At 35.1% G+C, this 17,881-nt stretch overlaps 1 long non-coding RNA gene across 1 annotated transcript; it reads left to right on the top strand.

Moving 5' to 3' along the window:
• The first annotated feature begins 2,313 nt into the window (after positions 1-2,313).
• LOC147543554 (uncharacterized) lies at positions 2,314-3,472 on the top strand. The gene is made up of 2 exons (XR_015223090.1): positions 2,314-2,642; positions 2,751-3,472. It is a non-coding gene; the product is annotated as an uncharacterized LOC147543554 (long non-coding RNA).
• Positions 3,473-17,881: the final 14,409 nt, after the last annotated feature.

Consider the following 17,881-nt stretch of genomic DNA (forward strand, 5'->3'; position numbering starts at 1 on the left):
TAAGTCAATTTTTTTTTTTTTTTTTTTGCACATAGCATTCCATTAGTACAAATATACTTGCAGCTTCTCATCAAAAAAAAAATATACTTGCAGCAAAAACAATAAAATAAAATCAGTACACATGGCCCTTATGATCTAGCTTGGCAAACAAGGAACCGTGGCATGTGACAGGAGAGAGAGAAAGGCTAAAATTTGAGGGAGTCAGTTCATACGTACAATTTCACACGCTGTTTCTCCCTCTATTTTGTCTTTCTAAATTGGTGACGGAGTCCGCCAACCGTTCTTTCTCTCTCTACATTGGTAGCCAAATTTGCAACTTGTAAGCCAAATTGCTGAGGCAAGTATATTCATCCCCATCTCCCTTATTGAAGACAAAAAAAACCAACTGACCTTTTGTTCAATATTCTAGGAATTATAACAAATTAACAATCATGCCCCCATTGATTAATCCATCTTACCAACCTATTGACAAATTATGACATGCATTCAGAGTAATAGTTGCCAATATTTTAAGGAAGATGTAGAATCTGCAATTAGCAAGACAAATTAATTAGAGGATGATTCCGGATAATTAGTAAAGATGCTGTCTAATTTTTTCAATTTGATGTAATGGAGAAAGTTTACTGATAGTTATGCCATAGGATTGTAATTGCTAGGGCAGCGTTTTGGGGGAAAAAGATAAATGAAAACAGTAGTGGTGGAAAGAAGAAGAGAAATAAATTGTGGTGGTAGGAAGAAGATGAGATAGTAGTAATAGTGGTACACTTGGAAGAACCAAAAAATACAAAGATAGAGGACGATCAAAATTTACTGTATGAACAAAAATAGCGAAGGGACTCGGGCAAACCAAAAGAAATACCTAAATTTTTTGTCAAAGGTTTTCATTAAGGATCTGTTTGATACGTGAGAAAGTCAGCGGGGATAATTGATTTTTGTAAGAAAATCGATTTTCCGTTGTTTGATAAAGCCAGAAGAGTGAGAAAGTTGATTTCCCGTTGGAAAAAAGGTTGGCAAAAACGTTAGAAAATTTTCCCACAAAAAAGATGAGAAATCTGATTTCTCACCCTCACAAAAATCACACACTCTCTCCTCCCGTGCTTATCTCTCTCTTCCCCAGTTATCTCTTGGGTAACCATAAACTCCCCCTATAATTAGCTTCTCTATAAATCTTTGATCCCATTCTATCGATGCGAAGCTGATTCGTGTTTGAGCAAGAGAGAATGACGAAACTAAATATAATAACTTTTTGAATCGTCCTTAACATGATCGAATCGTTCTCATGGATGAAACTTTGGCAGCCTCACATCTCTCTGTGATGATCTTATTGGATTCTTCATTGTTAGCTTAACATCATTACTTTGGAGTAAATTCATTAAAATTGGACTCTGACTTAATTGAACCAGATGCAGTTCAACCTAAATTTATATAATTGATTTTGTGTTCAAGATCTTGAATGATTAATCAAGATTTGACGGTTGGGATTCATCTTAAAAAAGGAATTAGGTTTCTGGATCATAAGAAGAAATCGAGCAATTTGAGTGTTACAGAGAGAGCGAAATCTAGGAAGTTTTTAAGAATCTGATATGCTTACTGACTTTTGCTATTTGATCATTTCCCTTCATTTTTTTAATTGGTTGGGTGTTATAAAGTTGGCGATATATCTTATTGAGATCGAGAACCTCAGGGTGATATTTAGCAAATCTCGCCGATTTAAGATCCCAGGGTGGTTTTTGAACAAAAAGAGTTATAAAGATAATAGGTATTCTCAGGTTGCTCATGTTAAACCGTCGAACGACTCCTTACTTGATCTTCTCGAGTCTTTATTCTAAGGATGTAATCTTTCTTCAACTTGCAATCTCTCTCTCTACCTGTCTGCTCTCTCTTTCTCTCTATGGATTTGGGCCTACGGGTAGATAAGATGAGATGATGGCAAAAATTATGAAGGCACCACCTGAAAGCCGAAATATTATACCATTGTTTCTCTCCCATCAGAAAAATTTGATTTTCTTACTCAGACTTTCTCACGTATCAAACAGATTCTAAAATTTGGTGGACTTTGTTTTTTAACAGTCATCTAGTAAATACTAAAAAAGACACTTGGCAATCAGTAAATGGATGAATGTGGAAGTCTTAGGTGGGATCCACCAAGAGAGTGTTGAGTGGCGCACAATAAATGATGACGATTGATATTAGCTGGCAAAGTTGATTATGTTGAGTGCCAGCATAGATTGATGACGTGGAATCCTAATTTTTTATTTATTTAAAGTGGGCCCCTAAACGCCCTAATGATTGAATCCCTCGTCCATACGTTACATAAAAGGAAGTCCAAATCTCTCCATCTCCAGTTTTAGAGAGAGAGAAAGAGAAAAACAGAGGAGAAAGAAATCTTCAGCGTAATGTATTGAAGAACTTGATTTGTTTTTTTAGAGAGAGAAAGTAAATTGAAATTCTTGAAATGTCTTTGATTTGTGGATTAGTATTAGAAGACGAGATGAAAGTTGAAGGAGAATGGGAAAAAGAAAGATAGTTAACAAGAAAAAAACACATTGATCTTGCTTCTGATTTCTTGAATTTCAAGAATCACTGAAACAAAATCCAAGAACTGATCGAACACAAATTCACTGCAATAAACTGATTTAAAGGTATTTTTCTAGTCAACCCTTTCCTTTTTTCCTCCAAATCAATCATAACAAATAAAGAAATCAAGTTTTTTTTCTAATTTCCGTTTTGAAATCAATCAATTTTTGCAGAAAAAGAGCTTTTAATTCATTTGGGATTATTAGGGTTTTCTGCAATTCAGATGGAGATATCAAGTTTTGATTCTCAATTAACAACAGTGAAGATGATTAATTCAACTAGTACTAATCTTGAAGTTGAATTAGTGAAATGTGATTGTTGTGGAATTAAAGAAGAATGTACAGAAGCTTATATCAATCAAATTCGGGAAAGATTTGAAGGAAAATGGGTATGTGGACTTTGTAGTGAAGCAATTGAAGAAGAAATAATAAGATCAGAAAGATTAATAACAATTGAAGAAGCCCTAATTAGACATATAAATTTCTATAAGAAATTCAATACAACTAGTCCACCAATAAGTCCAAATATTGATCTTATTATTGCAATTAAACAACTTTTTCGAAAAAGTTTGGATTCTCCAAGAGTTCTTAGATCAACTCCAAGTAGTCCTCTTAGATCAAAACAAGATGATGTTGTTCTTCATTCATCGCTTTCTCGATCCGAAAGTTGTTTTCCTACTCTTGCTGGTTAAATTATACTACTCATCAAGAAGCTCTCTCCCAAATGGAAATTCGAAGAACGAAAAATGGAAGATTAAGAGTTGAATTTTTGCTTAATCTTCTTAGGTTTGTTTAGAGTTTTATTTTAATCTAGATTATGGAGATCTCTTTGGGTTTCAAAGTGTCAATAAATAAATTTATGATTTGATGAAGAATGAATATCATTTTAATTTTAAGTGGATTATCGTATATGCCTTAACAATAATCCTTCTGATTTGGATTTCTAATTTCAACCAGAGTATTGAACCGTCAACAGTTGGGAGCCCAAGTGGTTCCAAGGTGTTGACATAAACTCCAGAAAGTCCTAGAGGTTCTGTGTTCTCTTCCTAGAGAAGGTGGAGCGGTTATCGAGCTTATCACATATATGATGTAACAAATGCCAAATATCACGACGTACGTAGATCGTAGTCGTCTTCCAAAAAACAAACCAGAGTATTGAACCTATAACCTCCGAGTTTTTTTGAGCCTATACACCATCTCTGAGAAAAAACCCCAAGTGCGAATATAACTAATCCGACATATGTACCTTAGGCGGAAGGAAAGAGACCATCAAGAGAACAAGTTTTCACACTTAGACACATACAATTTTAGAGTTTTTCTTGACGGTTGGAGATGCTCTAAGTCATGGGTAGCAAAATGAAACCTCCCCATATTTAATTTAACAGTTTTTAGGTTAGAAGGGCTATCGGACAAATAATTGTATTTGATTTTAGAAAAAAGTTGGGAGGAATTAGTCAAAAATAACCAACTTAGAAAAAAAATGTTCATAGTACTGTCAGCAATTGTAAGACAAACATTCTATTCTATTCTATAAAATGGAAATCAGAATAAGAGAATCTGAGTTTATATTCCATGTTCTCACAAGAAAATTAAAAGCTTTTCAAAGTGGAAGTTGATGTGGAAACATATATAAGGTATAAAGTAAGAAAGAAAATGCAAGCTAGTATGCCCTAGAGTTTGAAAGGATCTTTCAAACAATCTTATTTAGAGAAAGAGGACTTTCTTTGGAAACCAGAAATTCAACAAAAGCTTAACAACAACAACACTTGCAACATCATTTTCAAACATTATAAAAACAAGTACCAATCTCTTTAGTTCAACCAAAAAAAAAAAAAAAAAGTACCAATCTCTTCAATCAATGCCATCAATTGTGGGTGCCCCATTATATGCATGCTTCTTTTCCCTTTTTATTACTCAAAGAGGGCTAAGATCACTTACATTTCAGACTCTCATTCAAAGTATTGATGGCACAAACAATGTCATTGATTTTAAAGTACCATTGACATTTTAATAAAATGACGGACCATATATGTATTTAGATTATAAACTAATAATATCTCGTCGGTCTCTGAATAAAACTTGGAATATGTCACAACTAAAAAACATTTTCTTCACTTGGTATATTACCATTCTATTTACATGCGAGTTAGTAGATGATTTATTAGTGCAACTAATAAAATGTAATCGATGAAACTGACATGGGCCTAAATCATTTATAGTACGTACAAAATTTGAAGTATATAAGTATATAAAGAAACGATGATTTCATACAATCTATTCTTTGATATTTTTTTTATTAATTTGTTGAGCTATACTTTCTAAACCTACATTCAATTAAACTTTTATAAAGTGGTAGCAAATAGGACTTTCACTATTTAAGTTTCCTGTTCTTAGGGCGACATATCACTCTTCTTTGTCTACTTATACGGCGTTTTGCGCACCATTACGTAGTAGTAGACCAAACTGAGCTTTTTTTTTGTCGAGGTTTTTATCGTAGAAAAATGACACAATATGTGAATGATTAATGGGTGTCTAGTCCATGTGAGAGAGACATGGCTATGGGGCCTACTTCAATAATGGACTTAAGTAGGTTGAGGACCAAATTTCACTTCATATATATGGTTGCATTATTATTTCAACTACCTGTCTGTGAGGTTTCTTCTAACCCTAAGCGCATGCAAAATGCAAAAAAGAAGCAAAAACACACAAGACATCAATATCTTGATTCTTGCATATGACTTAGGTGTCCAAAGTTTCTAGTAGTTTTTGCGGAAAACATAAAGTATTTTCCAAAGAGTGGATTAGGTGGTTAATTATTAGGATAGAGGCCTATAGAGATTTAGGGAGTTAATAAAAATCTAACACAGTCATTTCAGATAGTCTTTTTAGGTAAATCCCAAAAGAGCAGTTGAACCTCATCTAGCCATATGTCTAGAATCTAGTCTCCCCTTCTATATAAAATGGTGACATTTTTTTTAATGTGGTTGGTTTAATTTTCGATTTTTAAAGTTTTTATAGTGATTATAGATTTATAGTAGTAATTGGTGTCTTGTTCCTCAAATTCAAACAATCGTGATAATACTAGAAAATCGTACATCAATTGACAAGTATACATCATAAAGATAAATATGTTATAATTGCTTCGAAAACGTGAAAAAGATTCCTACACAGCAGAAACTACACTAAAGACAATTATTTTTACTATAACAAAACAAAATCAGTCATTGATAGATTTCCACCTCTACTGAACTGATCCAATGACTTCTGAATTTTCAAAGTGGATACACTACCACCAGAATAAGACCTCAAGTACACTATTGAGTACATACATCTTTAGTTGTAAGACAAAAAATATACTCCGGTGAATCTAGATTTAACATCAAACACAAATCAAACACATTTAGATTGAAATTCGTGCTTATAAAACGATAGCTTTAGTGGAAGTACTAATAATTGTTTGTTTGATCACTCTCTCACCATTAGATTGTTATCAGTGAGGGATCTACATACTACATAGGGGCGAGGGTACGTAGGCTATAGCCTCCCTCAAACCTATGTAGACCATATTTAAGTAAGTAGGGGCTCGAGAACCTCGGGTTCATAGGATGATCGTCTGTATAATACTACCTGTAATACACTATCATATAAGTTGCTCTAGTGAAGTAGTCCTGTGTTAAGTTCTAGACCTGAGCCACACAGGTTCGAGTTCTCTCTTCTCCAAAATTTTCTTTTTATTACTTTTATACCTCATTGTGATTCATTTTTAAATGTAGCCGTTGAAACTTTTGTATTTTTGTAAATCTTGTTTGAAGCATGATTCAAGTAACTTTATTTACTCAAAAATGAGTTCATTAAATATTTGAACTTCAACAATTTCTTTATGGTAAAAGGAGGTTTATTATTGTTCAATTTTATCCATTTAACTTAGTTTAGTTTCTAGTATCGTCTATAACTTTGTTTCTTTTTTGTTTCACATGAACGATAAGTCGACAAAGGCTATATCATTGTATGTTACTACATCTACATTTACTAGAAATGAGCTCATATAGATATGATTTTGAATAAATTTGAAACTCCAAATCAAGAGTCTAAATTAACGACAAACATAATAGTTATTTATATATGTTTGAAAATTCTTTAGTTATACTAGAGTCATAGATTGTCATCACCAGATTAGGTTATTTCTTTTTCGGCACTTCCAATAATGTTAGTTTATGGTGTAATGTAAGTTTAGTCAGAGATCATTTCAAAAAAAGTTGTTTACATGGATCCGCAATTGATTGTTATAACCATGAAACCACAGTATTTTACGTTCTAACTATTTTTTTTACCATCAAATACAGTAAAAATATAAAAATTGTTGCGATGACCGATTTCTTTTTAACCATCAGATCATTGTTCTTGTCTCTTCAGTTTTTCAGCGGCAATCTCTCTCTGATAGAAACGATATTTATCAAGTCGTGTCTCCTCATAAATATAATTGCTAATAATGTTATTCAAAGATTGTCAAATTTTCCCAAAGCCCAAGTATAATAATAATAATACATTAGATGAGTTCAGTTGATGTACTAAATGATAAATATATATATTTTTTTTGCTTAAGTCTGAAATCTAGACTTTTCATACGAAAATAGGCAGCAGTAGGAGTAGGTTAAACAAATAATTTAAGACGGCCTTGCAAGTTGCAATCGACCCAATAGTTTGAAAGTTACATTACAATATCAAGGATTCGTACTTTGAGTACATTAGAACGGAATTTTAAATAATATAATGTCCTCTGAAAGACATGTACACCATCGAAGTAAGTTTTTCTTTCCCATTCTTATGCTGTCAATGCTTGGGAATGAGTCATATATATATAGAGAGAGAGAGAGAGAGAGAGAGAGAGAGAGAGAGAGAGAGAGAGAGAGAGAGAGAGAGAGAGAGAGAGAGAGAGGAGAGAGACGTAAGACTTTCATACTTGAGAAGTTATCTTATGATTAAACTTTATAATTATTGTTCATAAAGTCTTCATAAAGAATACGATCAATAGTTATAATTTAATTCTAGTTCAATTTGTAACAAAAAATACTATTAACATGATCGTGTTCTTTCACTAGTGGATGTAGCTAGTGGGCCCTGCTGCTTTATAGGTGAAGTCCATATGGAATGAAGCCCATCACCTATTAAATCAAGGGAAGTGTTAAAAGGCACACCAATTTCTAGAAATGGTATGGTAGATATGGTTCGACGAAAGGAAGTTTCATATTTGACGTCCGGTAAGTGCTATGGGAAGTTTGCTAGGAAGATGGAAGATGGCCATTGCGTTCCAGACCACATTGTCTTTAACCATTTGTGGGATTGTATTTAGTCAGATTGCTTTTATTAACTTTGGGCATTGTCTATAAAATCTCCCAAGTGTTATTAGTGTCTCTTGCACCGCTTCTGGTAAGACCACCCTATGTTTATAGCTGCCTACCAGGCGGGTGGTACATAATATATTTTTGTACGTTTTATCACCCACTTCTTCATTTCTTACCTCCAAGTCTAGAACACTAGATCTCTAAAGAGAATTTCAAATCCCCAAGCACCCCCACCTCTTTACCGTCGCCACCTTCCTCGCGAGTCGCGTACGCTCGCATGTGGACTAATCCTGCACTTTCCCCACTGTGTTGCCATGTCCCAAGACCAAGTACAAGAAGTGTCTTTTTTGTTCCGAAACCACACAGGAACTTTCAAAACAAATTGGAAAACATCTCAAACCACTTCAAAATTGATTTTTGGACAGGATTCGGCCTCCAAAAGGTATCTTAAACACTCCATAACATAACACATTATTTCATGTTTGTACATGTTGCCTTTTTCTTTCAAAAGAAAATAGTGGATTTTTCTGAAAGAAAATAACGGACCAGGAACCTTGTTTCACTTGGGTCGTAGTCCAAATAGTGACACCATAAACCGTCCGAGCTCGTTTAGTATATGTGCCACTTCATTGATTCAATGACTTTCCCGCTTCACCTGTCGCGAAATCGTGCTTCATTTTCTTCCTTGCTTCCACTTTCTTTGTCTCTCACTCACTGTGACAAGGAAACAACCATTCATGACTAGCTAATTAAATACCAATACTGAGAATTTATGATAGAAGTAACCAAGAAAGAGAGAAATATTAATTTTCAAAAATTCCGACGACTAGGTATGAATAATGTAACACACAACGGTGGAGTTGAATCAATAATTTATTATGTAAGTTGAGGAGTGCTAAGAGAGACAAACAAAGAGATAAATCTAGTCATCCGTCTCAGATCAACACTAGTATCAACCTTCAGATATTTGCAATTATGATTAATGTTAAACAATCATTAATTTCCGTAGTCAATTAAAGTTGGTAATCGGGTGGATGAATATGATTTATCCATCCGTTTTAATTTTACAAATGACTAAAAAAACAACTTTATGTATTCTCTAATTACTATCACTTTATCACAGTTCCACCGCTCCCACTTAACCCAATATTAGTGTCTATTCATTTTCTCATAATTTTCCTATAAGTGCAACATACCAATTCCGTAAAGAAGTGAGACATTATTCTTCTTCTTTAGGCGATTTTCGCGATTTGTTCATTTACAAGTCTGACTTTGTCTGGAAGAGGTGAATCATGCTAGAATAGTTATATAGTCCCACATTGTGCAATTGTTAAAACTTCTCTCCTGTAAAATTCTTTATAAAGATCTTATGTAATAGCTAGGGATATCAATTCAATTAATACAATTCTCTTTTCTTACATGGTATAAGAGCTTAGGTTTCTTTCTTAAGAATAGTTAGTCAATCATGGTCTTCCGCTTTGCAGGCGGCGGTAGTCCCATTAATGGCTACCGTCCGCCGGACTTTCGCGGGTTTTTAACTTATGTTTCAAGTGTAGTTTTTTTTTTCAATAAGAATAGTTATCTTCTATTATTCAAATCTAGTCATTATTCAATACTTTTGTCAATAGTATTTGATAATGATGTAGATTAACAAGAAGAAGAAAGATCAAAACAAGAGTAATTTGTTGAAGAAATCAAAAGATAAGCTCTTAAATGATCTCAAGCATTTCAAATGCCTCAAGTTCTCCACAATATGAATCCTATGATGTGCATCAAAGGTCATTCAAATGAAGCTCTATTTGAGATGTCCAAACTAAGAGAAATTGGAAAGCTATTAGAGAGGGGGAAAGAATTCATGGTTTTTTTTACTAGAGTAATTATATGCCCTATGTTTATCTTGAAACTAGACTTGTAGTTTTCCAAGATTTGATTTGCTAAATGATGCACACCAAGTGCTCGATAGAACGTGTCAAAGAAATCATGCTTATTCTCAAAGATGTTTTTTTTTTATGTTTTTTTTGTAAACATGTTTGTGGGTTCGTTAATGGCAAAAAGTTCATTCTCTTAGTTGATTTGCTCATACTTCTTATATCCAAGTTGAGAACTCTCAAACTATTATTCCGTTAGTTTTCTATAAGATCAAATGTAGAGGAGATAAGAGAAAAGAGTATAAAGAAGAATTGAAGTGGGAAAAATCAATAATGGTGATTGCTAGTGTTTGAAAAATGATAAAAGTCAATAAGATTAAGGGTTTGCATTTTATTGCATTGATGATGTTGGAGTAATAATCATGTGTGAGAGCTATTAAAAACCAATGGAGGAAGAACTCCAAACAAAACCTTGACAATGTGTTATAATTGTCAAACTTCTCTTTAAATAGACATACAACTTCTCTTTCAATAGAGACAACAACAACAACACCTGGAAATGGTGCCAACTTTTCTTCAGATGGAGAAAAGACAACAACAACAACAACAACAACAACAACATCTGCAATGGTGCCAACTTTTCTTTAAATGGAGAAAAGACAACAACAACAACTACAACTATAACAACAACAACAAACAACAACATAGCAACCTCACAATGATGTCTCCATATCAATAACAAGTCAAAATCTACAATCGTTTTTAGCAAACTCGTGAATTTTTCACTAGCAAAAGTCATTCGTTTGAGGGGGAACGTTAGAATAGTTATATAGTCTCAGATTGTTCAATTGTTAAAACTTCTCTCTTGTAGAACTTTTTGTAAAGATCTTATATAATAGCTAGGGATATCAATTCAATCAATACAATTATCTTTTCTTACAAATCAAACCATTGTTGGTTTCCCTTGCACGCTTCTGGAGAAGGTGAATATGTTTTATGTTAAATTGGTGTGGTTGTTTTTTGTTCTTCAATCTAATATATAAAAACAAGTTAGTCGGTTATTTTGAGTAAGTCTGGCCGTTCATTTCTGTTGGAAGCTTGATAGAGATCACATCCGACGATTGCGATAAATCTCTCTTTATGTAAATATACTCAAACGGGAAGGGTAATATTGTCATTAATTATTATTATTTAAATACGGTCAGGATATCCCTAAAATAAATAAGTCATTCTGGATAAGTCCGGCCGTCAATTCTACTTTTCTCTCTCACCATTTCTCCAACAAATCTTCCCATTAAATTAGTCTGTTTGGAATCTTTTCACTAAATAAGTTACAATATCCATAGGATTATTTCTCTCTCTTTATTCTCTGCAATCAGGAGCGGAGTCAAGATTTTGTTCTAGGCAGGGTTGACTTAAATAAAATCTGCGTATTAATTTGTATAGAAGGGTATTAGTTCTTATAAAAGATAAATACATTTTTTTATTTAATTAGAATTGCTTCATACGTTTAATCATTATATGATAATTTTTTTGTTTTTACTAATAAGCATGTCTAGGATTTCAGAAGCGAAATTCTTTTTTAATACATTTGAGGTAAATCAAAAAAGTAGGACATAAACTCTTTTGTCTAACCAAATCAATAAATGAAACAATATGTGGTAAACGTTCTAAGCTAGTTGTCCATAAAGAGGGAATGTTCTGACAAACGGAATCTCCCTTTCGCCACAATGACTAAGAGAAAAGTGAAAAAAGACTAAGAGGGGAGAGAAACATGAAAAAAGGGAAGTTGAGAAAGATCGGGGAAGAGAGACAGATGAAGTATATGAGTGAGCAAGATGAAGCGAAAGATAAAAAATATATAAGGATAAAAAAACAATTGAAGTACAACAAAGAAGCACAATTAGTTCAACAAAAAAAAAAAAAAACAAAGAAGCACAAAAAGTAAATGGGGGTCAAAAAAGAAGAGTGGACAAAATTGAGTATCAAAATGACAGTTAGTTATGAATTGAGACTAAAATCATGACTTCCTTAAAAATTGGGGGCCAAAAAGAAATTACCTTTTCAAATGGCCAGTTCAAAAAAGAAAAAAAAAAGCAATGATTTCTAAAGATTCAAACGCTTGCTCTAAGGTGCGGGAGACAAAGACCTTACCATCCGGGCTCTCTTCCTTGAGTGTCGATATCTAGGTGTAAAGTTATTAAGAGCTAACCCAGGCTATAGCCTGGGTTAATCTCCATACAAATCCGCCCCTGTCGGCAGTTATATTTCTCTCTCTATTCTCTGCAATTCTCTCTTCTCTAAAATTATCGAAGTTTTTTATCTGTAGGAATAATTTGAGAATGTTAAGCCGTTAGCCAAGAAGGATCTGTCGGGCGGAAACCTAGTAACTACAAAGGCATAAGGTAAACAAATAAAAGAATCTTTCTAACTCCATTTTTTTCACTTTTGTTTGTTTTCTTACTGTCTCTCTCTTATTGTTTATCTTTTTGGCAAAAAAATCGGGTTTGTATTTCTATTTATCTCTTTGGAAGTAGAAGATAAGTTGGGTATCACTATTGTTCTCTTCTCTCTCATATCTCTCCTTTTCATTCGTTATGGGAGGATTGCATAATTTGCATTCCTTTATTAGTAAAATTATAGATCAATTATTTTCTATAAAATCGAAATTTTAATTTGAAAATTTGGTTCCCGACTAAAGCATTATACTTTTAACCGAAAGTTCAATACAATTTTTTTTCATGTATAGCTTTTATCTGAACTTTTTGTTTCTAGCTTAAGCATCATTCCTTTCTGTATAGATAGATCATGGTGTTAATGTTGATTGAAATTTCATATTTTTATCTTTTGTTATATTTTCTACCTCCCAACTCCAATGTATGCAAATTAGGAAACAATTTGAAGTTAGCTATTGTCGTTTTTGTATTAATTTTCTAAAGGATTGATTTTGGGAAATGCTTTCTCAATTGTTCATGTTTAATGTTCAGTTACAAGGTCACAGAAAGTGCTTTTAAAAAATTTGTCACTGTCCTTTTTCTCATACCAAATATTGTACTCATCTCTTTTTTCTCTTCTTCTTTAGTTACACAATCAGTAATAAGTACATATTTACAAAAAATTTATATAAAATTTAATTAATATATCCTCTACTCCCCAAGATAATCCTGTTCAAAGTCCCCCCATTAAAAACCTCTTGACTACTTCTCATTTTTGTCAAACAAGGTGAATTTATAATCTTCCATTTTTATTATCGCATTTTTTCACTATGTCTTTTCTTTTTTATTTTGTCACCATCATATTTCTGGTTCAGTGCGTAAAGTGCTGAGTTTAAGTATTCGTGCCATAAGTACGGGTTATAGCTAGTCTATATAACAAGGGAGGAGAGTATCTTTTTAGAATATATCATCTCTATGGCTATGATTACACCTCCCGAACTTATCTCAACCAGATGAAATTGCATTTTTCAAATTTATTTCTAAAGGTTGAGATTATACCTCCCAAATTTATTTTCAATAGCTAAAATTAGACGTCTCAAACTTATCTCTAAGGATGTAGATTATAGAACTGTCCGTGCTCACCACGCAGACGTTATACCCTCATTTTTTTTTTTTTTTTTTTGTTGAGAGAAAAAAACCAAAACACAGAACCTAACTCAAAGACGCTCGTAAGGATTCTGGAAGATCTGAAAGGTCTCGCCATATCCAGGTACCCATATTCCTGCGACTCCATTTAGCTAAGATGTCAGCCTTCTCGTTACCTTCCCTACTGATGTGAGTATAGATGACTTTGGTGAATTTTCCTTCAAGCAGACGGATTTTGTCGAAGAGCTTGCCTGCTTGCCAACTAATATCAACTTGTGACCCGTTAAGCGTTTGCACAATGTTGCTGTTGTCACTTTCAATATGAAGATAAGCGAATTTCCGTGATGTTGACCATTAGAGGGCTTTAAAGATCGCCCAACATTCACATTCTTCCGCATTTTGGCCTCTATAATTATATGCTGAAGCTGCTAGAAAGTTAGCTTGATCATCGAACATGATGCAACCAATCCATGCCATTACTGTTCCCTCCAGAAAGGAGGCATCAACATTGATCTTAATAAATGGAGCTATTGGAGGAGACCATTGGGTATTTCTAACTGAAGGTTGAGATGGTGGCTGATGCTGGAGGAGGTTCGGTGTGCCTTTTACTTGATCTATCACCATCATGGGAAGGATGTTCACATTGGAAAAGCATCTGTCACATCGTGCTTTCCAGATCTGCCAAAGAATATTAGCGAAAAGGCTACTAATCTGCTCATCAATATCATTCCACGTTATAATCCAGTCAGTAAGATTAGTAATGTTTCCCGAAATGATACTAAAGTGAAACCATACCACTGTTGCCAAGTCACAATGTAAAAGGGCATGAACTAGAGATTCATGGGCTCGACAGAAAACACATTCTAAGGTTTGGCCAATAAACTGCCCAATTTTACCTCGAATCGGCAAGCTGTTTGTACAACATTTCCAGAGGAATAGTTTGATTTTTGGTTGGATAGGAAGATTCCAAATAAAGTTCCATTTCTTAGACTCATATTCATTATGTTCAGTGCGTAGGTAATAGTACATCGATTTAATGGTAAATTTACCTGATTTGGTAAGCGTTCATCGTGCTGTATCATCTAGATGTTCCTGCAGATTTATACTCAAAATGGAATTACATATATCCTGGTTGAAGCATTGAGTTAGTATATTCATATTCCAATGATTATCAGTAATAAGTTGAGAAACCTTAGTGAGGGTACTATTAGTAGTATTACATATAGGGGGAGGATGATTAGGTATCCAATAATCATACAATATGTTAATATTATTACCTTTATTCACATCCCAGAACATTAACTTGGTAACTTTGTCCACATGCTTGGAGAGGGATTTCCAAAGCCACGAGTGATGATTCTTTGCCTTTTTGGGTTTATTATCCTTGGTGAAGTATTTCGCTTTAAGAATATCAGCCCAAGGGGAGCCCGGATCTCTGAAAAGACGCCAAATTAGCTTGCTAAGAAACGCGTGGTTGTCGAGGATCGGGAAACGAAATCCAAGACCCCCCAATTTCTTGGGGAGACAGATGGCGGACCAGTTGATGGTATGAATAGACTTAGATTTTCCCCACCAGAAAGTTCTCTGAAGAACTTCAATGCGATCGCTTATACCCTTAGGGAGGGCAAAGCATTGCATTTGGTATCGGGGAACAGCCGCTGCTATTGTTTGGATGACAATAGCGCGGCCCGCTGGAGAGAGGAGAGAAGCCTGCCATTTAGACAGCTTATTCTGAATCTGAGTGGCGAGGGAAGAGAACAGCTTCCGTTTATTGGCCCCTATAAACAGGTGGGTGCCGAGGTATTTGTCCATATTGGAGGACTGATGAACCTTAAAGTTACGAATGATCATACGTTTGAATTTTGGATGGGTATTCTTTGAAAAGAAAATCGTAGACTTTGTGAAATTGATCATCTGCCCCGACGCCGAGCAAAAAGAATCCAGAATATGCTGCAGAGAATTAATATTAACGAGGGAGTTTTGACCAAAAATGATACAGTCATCAGCAAAAAGAAGATGTTTGATACTGATGTTGGTTTTTGGGATGGGGAAGCCTTGAAAAGGCACGGGAGCCCTATTGGACTCCAAAAGACGACTGAGGCCTTCCATCGCCAGAGCAAACAGAAAAGGAGAAAGAGGGTCACCTTGCCTAATCCCTCTGCTAACATTAAAGGTAGGGCCAGGGCGACCGTTGATCAGAACAGCCATAGTCGAAGTCGAGATGCAGGTGTGAACAAGACTAATCCACTGAGAGTGAAAACCCATTCGGTGCATAATGTTTTCTAAAAATCTCCACTCTACCCGATCAAAAGCTTTCGACATATCAAGCTTGAGCGCAAAGTAGCTCTTTGAACCTTTATTGATTTTGAAAGAATGGACGATCTCTTGACTGATGATTATGTTATCCGTAATCTGACGGCCAGGGACATAAGCCGCTTGAAAGGGGGAAATGATATCAGGAAGCACCAGCTTGAGCTGATTAGCCATGATTTTGGTAATGATTTTGTAGGTGGTATTGATCATCAGGCTGATGGGGCGATAGTCCGATGTGGCCTGAGGGGTTTTGGTTTTGGGGATGAGGCAGATATGCGTGTGGTTGACCTGCTCCGGGAGAATATTCTGAGAAAAGAAATCCGAGACGAGATTGATGATATCCAGTTTCACTGTGTCCCAGTTAGCCTGATAGAACAGAGGAGGGAAACCATCCGGGCCAGGAGCCGAATCTGCTTTAAGAGACTTCACAGAGGCATAAATCTCTTGTTCCGAAGGAACACTAATAAGAGCAAGATTGGAAGAGTCTTGAATTTGCCTAGAGAAAAGATCAAGTAACTCTTCGGAAATATCCGGATTAGTAGTGGTAGAAATCCGACGGAGATTAGTAGAAAAGATGTTAGCAATTTCCATGTCCTCCTGAACCCAAGAACCATTTGTGTCTTTTATTGCGGTGATGCGGTTCTTCCGATTTTGATTAATCGCTTTGGCATGGAAAAACTTGGTGTTCTGATCGCCAAGCTTTATATTATCGTTTCTAGACTTCTCTTTCCAAAGACTTTCAAGCTGATTGTAGGCTTCCTCCAGTTGCAGATGTAAATCGTGAAGATCCTGACCGCTAGTCGCCTGCTGAATGGCCTCAGTAAGGTGGCGAATTCTGGTATCAAGATGACCAAAAACCCGCTTATTCCACCTAGCCAGATTGATAGCTAAGTTGTTAAGCTTGGGTTGGATAGATTGGGGGATGGGAGACCAATGATCTTTGATAAATTCTCCGCACTCCGGGTGGGACATCCAAGTTCTAATGAATTTAAAGGGGCGCTTTCCCAGATTAGTATTAGAAGAGGTGGTAAGGAGGATAGGGATATGATCCGAACCCACTCCGGACAGATGAGTAACAAGGGAAGAAGGAAAATCAATCAGCCAGGAGTGGTTCGTGAGTGCTCTGTCTAACCTCGCTTTAATGAGATTGCCATGAAATTGTCTATTGGTCCACGTGAAGGTGGTGCCCTTAAAGCCCGCATCTCTGAGACCAAGGTTAGTAATCATTTGATTAATTTTAGTGGCATGGCTAGTTATATCCCGACAACCACCCTCTTTTTCCGAAGGGTGTAAAATGGTGTTAAGGTCCCCTATGACAACCCATGGGATTGAAGGATCAATCTTCTGATTATTAAGGGATATCCAAGGAGACATACGGTTTTTCCTATAGGGGCTCCCATAGAAGCCCGTCAGGACAAAACTATTACCGTGTTCATTATGTGTGCATTTCGTGTGAATCATATTGTCATTAACATGAATAGTAGTGATCTCATATTCCTTAGTCCAAAAAAAGGCCAACCCTCCAGCTTTAAATAATAAAAAGTAGACGTACAACTGTTTCCAAGTATTTGGGAGCAAGTGAGCAACAAGTAATTGATCTTAGCATAACCATTTAGATTCTCTGAAGATGCGAAAAGGTTTATATATTCAAAGCATTAGGAATTTTGTGAAGCTAACTTTGATTGAGTCGTAAAAGTATGGTGTTTTCCAAGTAAAGAGACCAAATATAATTTGAGTCCGAGAAATATTTCAGAAAAAATAATTAGGGATTTTATATCTAAGTTTTGCGTAAAAAAAGGATATGGTGGTATCACTACATTATTGTATAAATGCCCCAAATAAAATTTGGCACACTGCCTCTTTATTTTCGATCACGCCATTGTATATAATTGGCCTACTCTATAAAGAAGAACCAACTTAACTGTGGTGGTTTGAGTGTATCATAACTTAATTGTGTTGGTTGTTCAAGTGGTTAAAGTGTTGACATATACTCCAAAAGTCTCTTGAGGTCCCGGTTCGATCCCCAGAGAGGGTGAAATTTCTAGATTATTAAACTTGAGATTATTAGGGCATAAATAATGTAGATGAACTTCAGGCCATAATTAGTTGGGCTTAGGGCCGGTTCATGTTTGCTTTGGTAGTTACCGTGTTTATTACATCTTTGATGTATTAACACCATTGCAATGACTATCGTATATCGA

Source organism: Eschscholzia californica, unplaced genomic scaffold (genome assembly GCF_041429995.1).
Source record: "Eschscholzia californica isolate CP2 unplaced genomic scaffold, dmEscCali1.0.p SCAF_4, whole genome shotgun sequence".
NCBI classification, from domain to species: Eukaryota; Viridiplantae; Streptophyta; class Magnoliopsida; order Ranunculales; family Papaveraceae; genus Eschscholzia; species Eschscholzia californica.